Below are 12,469 nucleotides of genomic sequence, written 5' to 3' on the forward strand. Positions count from 1 at the left end.
GAGTAAATATAAAGCATTAATTTAGATGATATGAATAAATGAAAAATATGACAGTGATCAGAATAAATGTAATTGGATGAAATCCACCAAAGTACTGAAATTTTAAATTGATAATTGGGCCTTAGGAAGCATTATTATGAACAAAGCTAGGGAAAGCAATGGAATTCCAGCTAAGCTATTTCAAATTCTAAAAGATGATGCTGTTATACTGCTACATTCCATATGCCAGCAAATTTGGAAAACTCAGTAGTGGCCACAGGACTGGAAAAGGACAGTTTTCATTCCAATCCCAAAGAAGGGCAATGCCAAAGAATGTTTGAACTACCATACAATTGCACTCATTTCACTTGCTAACAAGGTAATATTCAAAATCCTTCAAACTAGGCTTCAAGAGTACATGAACTGAGAACTACCAGATGTACAAGCAGGATATAGAATAGGCAGAGGAATGAGAGATCAAATTGCCAACATCTGTTGGATCATTGAAAAAACAAGAGAATTCCAGAAAAAACATCTACTTGTGCTTCATTGACTGTGCTAAAGCCTTTGACTGTGTGGATCACAACAAACTGTGGAGAATTCTTAAAGAGATGGGAATACCAGACTACCTAACCTGCCTCCTAAGAAACCTGTATGCAGGTCAAGAAGCAACAGTTAGAACTGGCCATGGAACAATGGACTGGTTCAAAATTGGGAAAGGAGTACAGCAAGGCTGTATATTGTTACTCTGCTTATTTAACTATATGCGGAGTACATCATGTGAAATGCCAGGCTGGATGAATCACAATTGGAATCAAGATCACAGGGAGAAACATCAAAAAACTCAGATATGCAGATGACACCACCCTTATGGCAGAAAGTGAAGAGGAACTAAGGAGCCTCTTAATGAAAGAGGAGAGTGAAAAAGCTGGCTTAAACCTCAACATTCAAAAAACTAAGATCATGGTATCCAGTCCCATCACTTCATGGCAAATAGATGGAGAAACAGTAGAAATAGTGACAGACTATTTTCTTGGGCCCCAAAGTCACTGTGGATGATGACTGCAGCCATGAAATTAAAAGATGCTTGCTCTTTGGAAGAAAAACTATGAGAAACAGTGTGTTAAAAAGCAGAGACGTCACTTTGCTGACAAAGGTCCGTATAATCAAAGCTGTGTTTTTTCCAGTAGTCATATATGGATGTGGGAGTTGGACCATAAAGAAGGCTGATCTTCAGCCAAAAAAGATCTTCACGACCCAGATAATCACGATGGTGTGATCACTCATCTAGAGCCAGACATCCTGGAATGTGAAGTCAAGTGGGCCTTAGGAAGCATCACTACGAACAAAGCTAGTGGAGGTGATCCCCGTTGAGCTATTTCAAATCCTGAAAGATGATGCTGTGAAAGTGCTACACTCAATATGCCAGCAAATTTGGAAAACTCAGCAGTCTCTACAGGAGTGGAAAAGGTCAGTTTTCATTCCAATCCCAAAGAAAGGCAATGCCAAAGAGTGCTGATTGCATTCTGATTGATTGATGGTGATTGCAGCCATGAAATTAAAAGACACTTACTCCTTGGAAGGAAAGTTATGGCCAACCTAGATAGCATACTAAAAAGCAGAGACATTACTTTGCCAACAAAGGTCTGTCTAGTCAAGGCTATGGTTTTTCCAGTGGTCATGTATGGATGTGAGAGTTGGACTGTGAAGAAAGCTGAGCACCAAAGAATTGATGCTTTTGAACTGTGGTGTTGGAGAAGACTCTTGAGAGTCCCTTGGACTGCAAGAAGATCCAACCAGTCCATCCTAAAGGAGGTCAGTCCTGGGTGTTCATTGGAAGGACTGATGCTGAAGCTGAAACTCCAATACTTTGGCCACCTCATGCGAAGAGTTGACTCATTGGAAAAGATGGTAATGCTGGGAAGGATTGGCGGCAGGAGGAGAAGGGGACGACAGAGAATGAGATGGCTGGATGGCATCACTGACTTGATGGACATGGTTTGGGTAGACTCCGGGAGTTGGTGATGGACAGGGAGCCCTGGCGTGCTGCAATTCATGGGGTCGCAAAGATTCGGACACGACTGAGCAACTGAACTGAACTGAACTGAACTGATGTGAAGAGCTGACTCATTTGAAAAGATGTGATGCTGGGAAAGATTGAAGGCAGGAGGAAAAGGGAATGACAGAGGATGAGATGGTTGGATGGCATCACCAACTCAGTGGACATGAGTTTGGGTAGGCTCTGGGAGTTGGTGATGGACAGGAAGGCCTGGCGTGCTGTGCTTCATGGGGGTCACAAAGAGTCGGACATGACTGAGTGACTGACTGAACTGAATAAGGGGGGAGTGGATAATTAGAGCAGAGAAAGTAGAAACAATGCATAATGTGTACCTTCTTCATATAAAAACATGGAAGTGATTTTGACTCTGTCCTGGGCTTTACAAATACAGTTTTACTCTGCTGTATGTGTTGACTATATTGAGACATTTTTATTGTTAGATAAATCTGAATCACCTTGGTGTTAATAGGCCACACTTCAGGGTGATCTTTATTTAGAAATAAGGTGTTAACTTTACTTTAAATACTTTTATTCATTCATGAATTATTTTACCATTTTTATTTATCCTTTTACTCCATTAATTGACACTCATTTATGAAAGTGTATGCAGACCTCTGGAGTGAATGCTTTGAGAAATACCAAGCTAAGGAGAAAATAAAAGCATCCTTTAAGAAGATAGTCCTGGTAGATGTAGAGCAGCCAAAACTGATATTTATACCATTATAATAAGATTAAATAGAAACAATATGAGAGAAGCAGCAATAATGAGCTTTTTGAAATTAAAAGTTATCTAAGGAGGTAGACTATATCTGATGGTAAATCAGGAAAGGAGATGTATGTATAGTTGAGTTCCAAAATATTTTTAGGTATAAAGTTAGAGCCAAAAGAAAAAGAAAGGAAAACAAAACAAAATAACAATAAGGATCATTGATTATGCTTGGGAGATGATTCTCATTTTGTAACACAGAGTGCATCACAGGAAATAGAAAAATTGTGTGATTAATTTGAGTGGGCTGGGAAGTGTTAAGTGTTACTGTTTTATGCCCCTCTCTTACTCTTTCTATATTATGCACAAATATTTTTATTAATTTTAAAAGAATTACTTCTGTAAAATTACATATTTTACCAAAAAATAATGTTATTACCATGAACTATTTTATGACAATAATCTGAAATCTTAAACAAAATGGACAATATCCTGGGAAAACATAACTTGACAAAAGTAACTGCAGAAGAAATGGAAAACCTGAATAGACCTATAAACCTTAAAGCAATACATCAATAGTAGAATGCTACCATGTTCCTCACTCCAAATCTCACAACCCAGATGATTTCACAGATGAGTTCTCTCCACATTCGAGAAGCAGATGAATCCAAACTCACACGAAACTTGTTCAGGGAATAGAAAAATAAGAAAAATTCCCCTCAATTAATTTTATGGAGCTTTATAACCTTGATAACAAAATTGACCAGAACACTAAAATAAAGGAAAATTTATAGGTCAATCTCTCATATGAGCATAATAAAAATCCTGTATAAAATATTAGTATCTCTGTGGAGAAATGTTAAAACTTTGTTGAAAAACATTAAAGAGATCTAAACAAGTAGAAAGGTAATGCCATATTCACAGATAGAAACACACACTGTTGTCGATATCAGTGATCTCCCAGTTTAATCTGTAAAGTCAATACAATTCCAGTCAGAATCTCAACTGTTTTTTTTTCCTTTTTGGTGGAACTTAAAAAGCTGATTATAAATGATATCAAAAAGCAAATGGCCATGATTAGCAATAATTCTGTAAGATAGGCACTGTTTTGTGCCTATTTCATATATGAGAAAACTGAGGCAGAGAATGGTTAAATAATTTGGTTAGGGTCACACAGCCAGTAAGCACCAGAACCAGAACTCAAAATGAGGAAATTTGGCTTCAGATTCCACACTTTTAAATCCTCACTAGGGAATTCCTCGGCTGTCCGGTGGTTAAGACTCTGCGCTTTCACTGCTGAGGGTGTAGGTTCAAGCCCTGGTTCAGGAACTAAGATCCTACAAGCCATGCAGCCAAAACATAAATAAAATTTAAAAAATAAAAAAAATCACAGTAGATAATTTTGAAGAGCAATTTGTGGAATTCACTCTGCCTCATATTAAAACTAACATAGAGCTATAGTCTTTTGGAGAGAGTGGTATTGGCACAAGAGAAGACAAGTAGGTCAATGGAACAGAATAGAGAATCCAGAAATAGATCCAAAAGACCAATCCTAAGGAGGAAGCTATAATTAGAATTCATTCATTCAACAAATGTTTATGAAGCATCAGCTATGTGGTTGGCACTAGAAATGTACCAGTGAATAAGAGACAAATCTCTTCTCTTGTGGAATTTACATTCTAATGGAGGAAGACAGAGAATAAATATTGTAAAGCTATAATCTATCTTAAGTAGTTTGCCATTGTGAAATGGGTATTATTGTGACAGTAGGAAGCAGTGCAATCAGCAGAAGCCTATGAGCCCTGTGGAACATATTGCTGTAGGTAATGTTGAGGTAGTGGGAGGAGTGGTTAATAATTTCAGAGATCTGATATAAGGCCAATAGTACCTTTTCTTGTTTAGTTTAGGATTGGCAGGGCAGGTGGGGCAGGAGGATAGCAACCTCCCTAAATGTTCAGCACTTCCATTGTGATTAGCAGTGTTTCGCAAGAGAGATGCTTCCTTCAAGGTGTTGTTTTGGAACTTCCCCAAACCATTGACGGAGTTGTGATGGGTAGTGCAGGGAAGTGATAGAAATGGCATTCTCATTAATCAGAGGATTCTGGGTAAAGCATAACTGTCACACAGGACATTTGTGACAGACTTTTAATGAAGGCACTAGCATATCATGTGGTATAAGCAGGGGAGTGTCCTGTTAGATTTAGATATAAAGCCACCAAACATCCCTGTGAATCATATTCAGAATTTTTACTGTCCACAGAAACAAACTTCTGGAGTAGCATTGTGGAAGGAATTTCTTATATTTTTTAAGACTTAAGAATTTTTAAAAATTGAATTATGGTTGATTTACAGTGTGTTAATTTGAGGTGTACAGCAGTGATCCAGTTATGTATACACACACACACACACACACACACACACACATATGTAAGCTTCCCTGGTGGCACTAGTGGTAAAGAATCCACCTGCTAATACAGGAGACATAAGAGACATGGGTTTGATCCCTGGGTCAGGAGGATCCCCTGGAGAAAGAAATGGTTACCCACTCCAGTATTCTTGCCTGGAGAATCCCATGGACAGAGGAGCCTGGCAGAGTCCATGGGATCACATAGAGTGTCTAACATAGAGTTAGACACAACTGAAGTGATTTAGCACTGAAATGCACACACACACACCTACATACATTTTCAGATTTTTTTTTCCATTATAGGTTATTATAAGATATTGAATGTAGTTCCCTGTGCTATACAGTAGTTTCTTGTTGTTTATTTATTTTATATACAGTGGTATCTGTTAATCCCAATTCTCAGTTTACCCCCCCTCCCCTTTTTAACAATAAAATTGCTTTCTATGTCTGTAAGTCTATTTTGGTTTTGTAAATAAGTTTATTCGTATACTTTTTTTTAGATTACACACAAATTCAACATTCAAAAATCTAAGATCATGGCATCTGGTCCCATCACTTCATGGCAAATAGATGGGGAAACAATGGAAACAGTGACCAACTTTATTTTGGGGGGCTTCAAAATCACTACAGATGGTGACTGCAGCCATGAAATTAAAAGATGCTTGCTCCTTGGAAGAAAAGCTCTGACCAACTAGAAAGCATATTAAAAAGCAGAGACATTACTTTGCTGACAAAGGTCCATCTAGTCAAAGCTATGATTTTTTCCAGTAGTCGTGTATGGGTGTGAGAGTTGGACCATAAAGAAAGCTGAGCACTGAAGAATTGATGCTTTTGAACTGTGGTGTTGGAGAAGACTCTTGGGAGTCCCTTGGATTGCAAGGAGATCCAACCAGTCCATCCTCAAGGAAATCAGTCCTGAATATTCGTTGGAAGGACTAATGTTGAAGCTGAAGCTCCAATACTTTGGCCACCTGACACGAAGAACTGACTTCTTAGAAAAGACACTGATGCTGGGAAAGATTGAAGGCAGGAGGAGAAGGGGACAACAGAGGATGAGATAGTTGGATGGCATCACCAGCTCAATGAGCATAAGTTTGAGCAAACTCCAGGAGATAGTGAAGAACAGGGAAGTCTGGCATGCTGCAGTCATGGGGTCGCAAAGAGTTAGACACGACTGAGTGACTGAATTGAACTGATGGATGATATCATATAATATTTTTCTTTCTGACTTACTTCACTTAGTATGATAATCTCTAGGTCCATCCATGATGCTGCAAATAGCCTTATTTCATTCTTTTTTATGGTTGAGCAATATTCTACTGTGTATATGTACCCCATCTTCTTTATCCATTCCTCTGTTGATGGATGTTTAGGTTGCTTCTATATCTTCAGTATTGTCAGTAGTGTGGCAGGAATTTCAATAATACTGACCTTTTTGTTTCTTCAAACATACTCTCTCATTTTTACCTCAAGGTCTTTGTGCTTGCTGTAATCGTCTTCTTTCATACATTTGTGATATTTCAACTCAAATATTGCCTCTTTAAGATAGGCCTTCTCTGACTATCCTGTGTAAAGTGAACCCTCAGTCATTCTCTATCACATCCCATTGATTAATAATCTTCTTAGCATGTATCACTGTCTAAAGTTGTCCTGTGTATTTGTTTACTAGTTTCCTTTTCTACTTTCTACTCAAATGTAATCTCCATGAAGACCGAAACCATTTCTTTTTGGATCAGTGCTTTATCCCTGGTACCTGATACAGCACCGGACATAAAGTGCTCAATAAATATCTGTTGAGGAGAGAAGGAAGGAAACATATCTGCCAGGGGGCAAAAGATATCTTGTCCTAGTAGAAGAAGAATTTGAAGCCGTCTGAGTTGATTTTGGCATCTGCCAAGTAAGATTGTATATAGATTTAGCCTAATGTCTGTGCTTGATTGTTGCCATTAGCTGAAATCAGAAAGCAAGGCCTCAAAGCTTTCTGATCATAGAATTTACCAGGGTGAACCTGTAACATTGCCTCCACAACTCTGGTTTCTGAGAGAGGACATTTCTCCCCATCCTCCCTCACCTCCACCACCTCTACTCCCTACTTCTAATTCTGGTTGTCTGGCTGCCTAGGAAGACATCATACTTCTGGCATGAGCTGAATTTCTCTTTTTTGTTTGTTGTTCAGTCACTAAGTCTTGTTCAACTCTTTGTGAGCCTGTGCACTGTAGCACACCAGGCTTGCCTGTCCTTCATTATCTCCCAGAGTTTGCTTAGACTCATGTGCCATCCAACCACCTCATCCCTTCTCCTTTTGCCTTCAATCTTTCTTAGCATCAGGATCTTTTCCAATGAGTCAGCTCTTCATATCAGGTAGCCGAAGTATTGGAGCTTCAGCTTCAGAATCAATCCTTCTAATGAATCTTCAGGGTTGATTTCCTTTAGGACTGTTTGGTTTGAACTCCTTACAGTCCAAAGGACTCTTGAGCGTCTTCTCCAGCACCACCGTTGGAAAGCATCAGTTCTAAGGTGCTCAGTCTTCTTTATGGTCCAACTCTCATATCCGTACATGACTACTGGAAAAACCATAGCTTTGACTATATGGACCTTTGTTGGCAGAGTGATGTCTCTGCTTTTTAACACGCTGTCTGAGTTTGTCATGGCTTTCCTTCCAAGGAGCAAGTGTCTTTTAATTTCATTTTGCATTTTTTTCCTTAGGTGTTTTTGACTGCCATGATTTGAAAACTGTGTAATGTGATGAAAACTTTTAATGATGTGTTTTTATGGGATGAGAGTTTAGTATGTAAAAATGGGGAAAGGGGCAACAATTCCATTAGCCCTCTTTTTACATTGAATGTTTCATTAAATACATTTTATTTCTTCCTTTCTTTCTTTCTCTGTTTCTTCCTTTCCTTGTTCTCAGTATTGTGTTTGTAGTAATAAAATAGTGAGATTATATGTAAAATCTAAACTGCATGCTCTGGAAACATTTTTTTTAAGATGCATTTTGCTTAAAAGGGTAGACATATGAAAACTTTCAGAATACAAAACAGCCAAAAATTTTGTAAATCCATTTATTTTTCATTTTCATTTGGGCAGTAATGTGCTATATAGCCAAATTACATCTTAGATAAAATTGACTCAATATAAACTGTTACAATGCATACTGATTGTATATAAAAATCTTATATATGGCAAGTTAAAAAAAAGAAAAACAGTGATGTTCTATGTTGTGAATGGTAGGGGAAAGGGGATACTCAAGGTAATTTTCGTAATAGGTAGTATTGACTATTCTAAGTCACTGTTTTGAATTGTTGTTGTTTTAGTCATTAAGTCATGTCCAATTCTTTTGCAACCCCATGGACTGTAGCCAGCTAGGCTCCTCTGTCCATGGGATTTCACAGGCAAGAATACAGGAGTGGGTTGCCATTTCTTACTCCAGGGGATCTTCCCAACCCAGGGATCAATCCCAGGTTTCCTGTATTGTCAGGTGGATTCTTTACCACTGAGCCAGCATGCAAGGCTCATGTTTTGAATACCATGTATTAATTCATCTAAATGTTGATCGGTCCTATGAAGTAGTGCTATTGTTGTCATCATCATTTTACATATGGGAGAACTGCAGCATAGTGATATCAAGTTACTTGTCCAATGTCACACAGTAAAGAAATGGAGCTTGAGTTGGATCCCAGGCAGTCTGACCCCAGAGACCTTTCTCTTAGCCAGTACACTGGCAGTCTTGATTCCTAATTGTTCTCCTTCCCACTTGGAATAATTGTCCTCAGCTGGAGACAGATGCTCAGGAGAAAAGTAATGGGAATTTGGACCCTCTGCTGCTGCTGCTAAGTCGCTTCGGTCATGTCCAACTCTGTGTGACCCCATAGACGGCAGCCCACCAGGCTCCCCCGTCCCTGGGATTCTCCGGGCAAGAATATTGGAGTGGGTTGCCATTTCCTCCTCCAATGCATGAAAGTAAAAAGTGAAAGTGAAGTCGCTCAGTCATATCCAACTCGTAGCGACCCATGGACTGCAGCCCACCAGGCTCCTCCATCCATGGGATTTTCCAGGCAAGAGTACTGGAGTGGGGTGCCATTGCCTTCTCCATTGGATCCTCTAGGTACAAAGAAATCTCCAACCCTTGAAGGTCTCTGTTTCAGTGAATGCATGTGGGAGGTGTATGTATGCATATTTATGCAAACTCATTTATTAATCCCTGCCTCAATAGCTTCATATATATCAATAAAATAGATTAGAAAATATATTGGTGAAAAATTCAGTTGCCAATAGCAATAGCAAGCATAAAATGCATAGGAATATAAATTTAACAAAAAATGCAAGATCCATAAGAAGAAAAGTACAAAATTCTACTGAGAAATATAAAAAACTTTGATAAATAGTGAAGTTTTGTTCTTAGATAGGAAGATGCAATATTATAAAAGCTGTGCATTCTCTCATAATTAACCTGTAAATTTTCCCAATGATAATTCTAAGAGTTTGGTGGTTGTTTTTCCTTTTTTGAACTTTAAAAAATTATTCTAAGTTTATCTGGAAGAATAAATATTAAAGAGTAGCAAAAAGAAGTCTGGTAAGTAAAACTTCAAGAGAGGATTTGCCCTACCAGATATTAAAATTTATTACAAAATTATAATAGTAATTAAGACACTGTACATTATCCTAAGAATAGAGAGATAGATCAGTAGAATCAAAATAGAAAATCCAGAAATAAACCCAGAAATTAATGTGGAATTTATTGTGTTACAAAAGTAACTTCAGTTTACTAAGGAAAAGAAGTATTCAATAACACTATTGGGACAACTAGCTAATTCTTTAGAAAACAGCTAGATTAGTGCCTCATTCTTTATACCATACAAATTTGGGATATAAAAATATAAAATATGAAAAAAATGAAACCATTAAACCAAGAGAAGGGAACATGAGGGAACATTTCTATAATCTCAGGGTATCAGAGGCCTTTTCAAGCATGATATAAAATGAACAAACCATAAAGGGAAGATTGATGGATTTGACTACATCAAAATGGAAAATTTCTGTGCAGCAGAAAATGTCATAAACAAAATGGAAAGACAATAACAAATTAGAAAAGAGCACGTGTGACAAAGAAAGGCTAATCTCCTTCATCTCCTAATTACCTATTAACAAAAGGTTCAATATTCCAGTAGAAAAATGGGCAAAGGACATGAGCAGGAAAATCTTGCAAGAAAAATACACATGCACAAAAAAACTGTGAAAAGCTGTTCGACATCACCTTTAATCAAAGGAGTGCAAATAAGAAAAACAATAAGATGGACTATGTCACCTTTTGGTTTATCGAATATTTAAAAACATGCTTTATTTTTAGAAAAGTTTCAAATTTACAGGAAAATTGAGAAGATATTACTAAGATTTCCTATAAATCCTGCACCTGGCTTTCCTTGTCATTAAGATATTACATAAGTATAGTACTTTTTTTTTTTTGCAATTAATGAACCAATATATTATTATTAACCAAAGTCCAAAGTTTCTTCAGAGTTCCTTAATTTTTATGAATGTCTTTTTTCTATTTCAGTATCCCAGGCAGGGATCTCACATTGCAGGTCATTGTCATGTCTCCTTAGGCTTCTCTTGGCTATGGTAGGTTTTCAGACTTTCCTTAACTATTCTGGAGGAATATTCTGGTCAGGTATTTTGTAGGATATCTCACTATTGGAATTTGTCTGATGTTTTTCTTAGATAGGAGATAGGATAAGACTGGAGTTGTGGATTATTGGGAGGGAGGACACAGTTTAAGTGCCATTTTCATCACATCATATCAAGGACGCATACTGTCAGCATGATTTTTATCTGTTGATATTGACCATCCTGAGGTGGTGTTTATCAGATTTCCCCACTGTAAACTTATGCTTTTGCTCTCCTTTCTTTACTGTACTCTTTAGAAAGATGTTAATATGAAGACCACACTTAAGGAGTGGAGCATTATGCTCCCTTCCTTGAGGGCAGAGTATCTACATAAATTATTTGGAACTTTTCTGCACAGGAGATTTGTTTCTTCTTTCCACCTGTTAGTTCATTCAATCATTTATTTATATCAGTATCGACTTATGGATATTCATTTTATAGTTTGGTTTATAATCCAATACTATTTCATTTTATTGCTCAAATTGTTCTAACATTGGCCATTAGGCACTTTCATACTTCTCCCTTGCTTATCTCTAAATTTCCATGCCAACAGTGAGAAAACTGGTTCCCACCATCTGCCATTTATTTATTTATTTGTTTAATTTCAGTATACATATATAACTCCATCAGAATTGTTAACCCATACCCCCATGAGAAACAAACTTTATCAACTAGATTATAATGCTTACGTGCACTTCCTTGTGCCTATAGTCCTACAGACTCCACTCATTTTCAAAGTTACTTCATTCAGAACCAATTCCCCCTACTCCATTCAGTGAAGTTGTCTTGTACATTTGTATTAATAATACAGTTAGACTCTCTTGTCACAATCTGCATTCCTGGGGCTTCCCTAGTGGCTCAGTGGTGAAGAATCCTCTTGCCAATGCAGGAGACACAGGTTCAATCCCTGATCCAGAAGGATCCCACATGCCGCAGAGCAGCTGGGCCCATGTGCCAACAACTACTGAGCCTGTGCTCTAGAGCCTGGGAGCCACAACTACTGAGCCCATGTGCTGCAACTACTGAAGCCTGCATGCCTAGAGCCCATGCTCTGCAACAAGAGAAGCTGCTGCAATGAGAAGCACACACACCACAACTAGAGTTGCCCCCACTCACTACAACTAGAGAAAAGTCTGCATAGCAATGAAGAACCAGCACAGCCAAAAATAAATAAATAACTAAAAATTTTAAAAAATCTGCATTCCTTCCTGGGACCACTGACCTCCTAAATTATTTTTGAAAACTGTATACATTAAGATTCATTCTTTGTGCTATAAGTTTCTATATGTTTTGACAAATATATAATGCCATGTATTAATATATACCATTGCAATGTCATACAAATGTCTCTGTCCTAAAAGTCACTTGTGCTTCATTCTCCCACCCCTCCAAGCCTCTGGTAATCACTGATCATTGTATCCATAGTTTTGCCTTTCCCAGAATGTCATATAATCATCAATCATTAGATACTATGAAGCTCTTTCTGACTGGCTTCTTTACTAAGCAATATGCATTTAGGGTTCCCCATGTCGTTTTGTGGTTTGATAGCTTTTTTTAAAAGCAAGCATTGAATGATATTCCACTGTATGAATGTACCACAGTTTGTGTATCCATTCACCTATTAAAGGATATCTTGGTTATTTCCAGTTTTGGT

Source organism: Cervus elaphus, chromosome X (genome assembly GCF_910594005.1).
Source record: "Cervus elaphus chromosome X, mCerEla1.1, whole genome shotgun sequence".
Classification (NCBI taxonomy): Eukaryota; Metazoa; Chordata; class Mammalia; order Artiodactyla; family Cervidae; genus Cervus; species Cervus elaphus.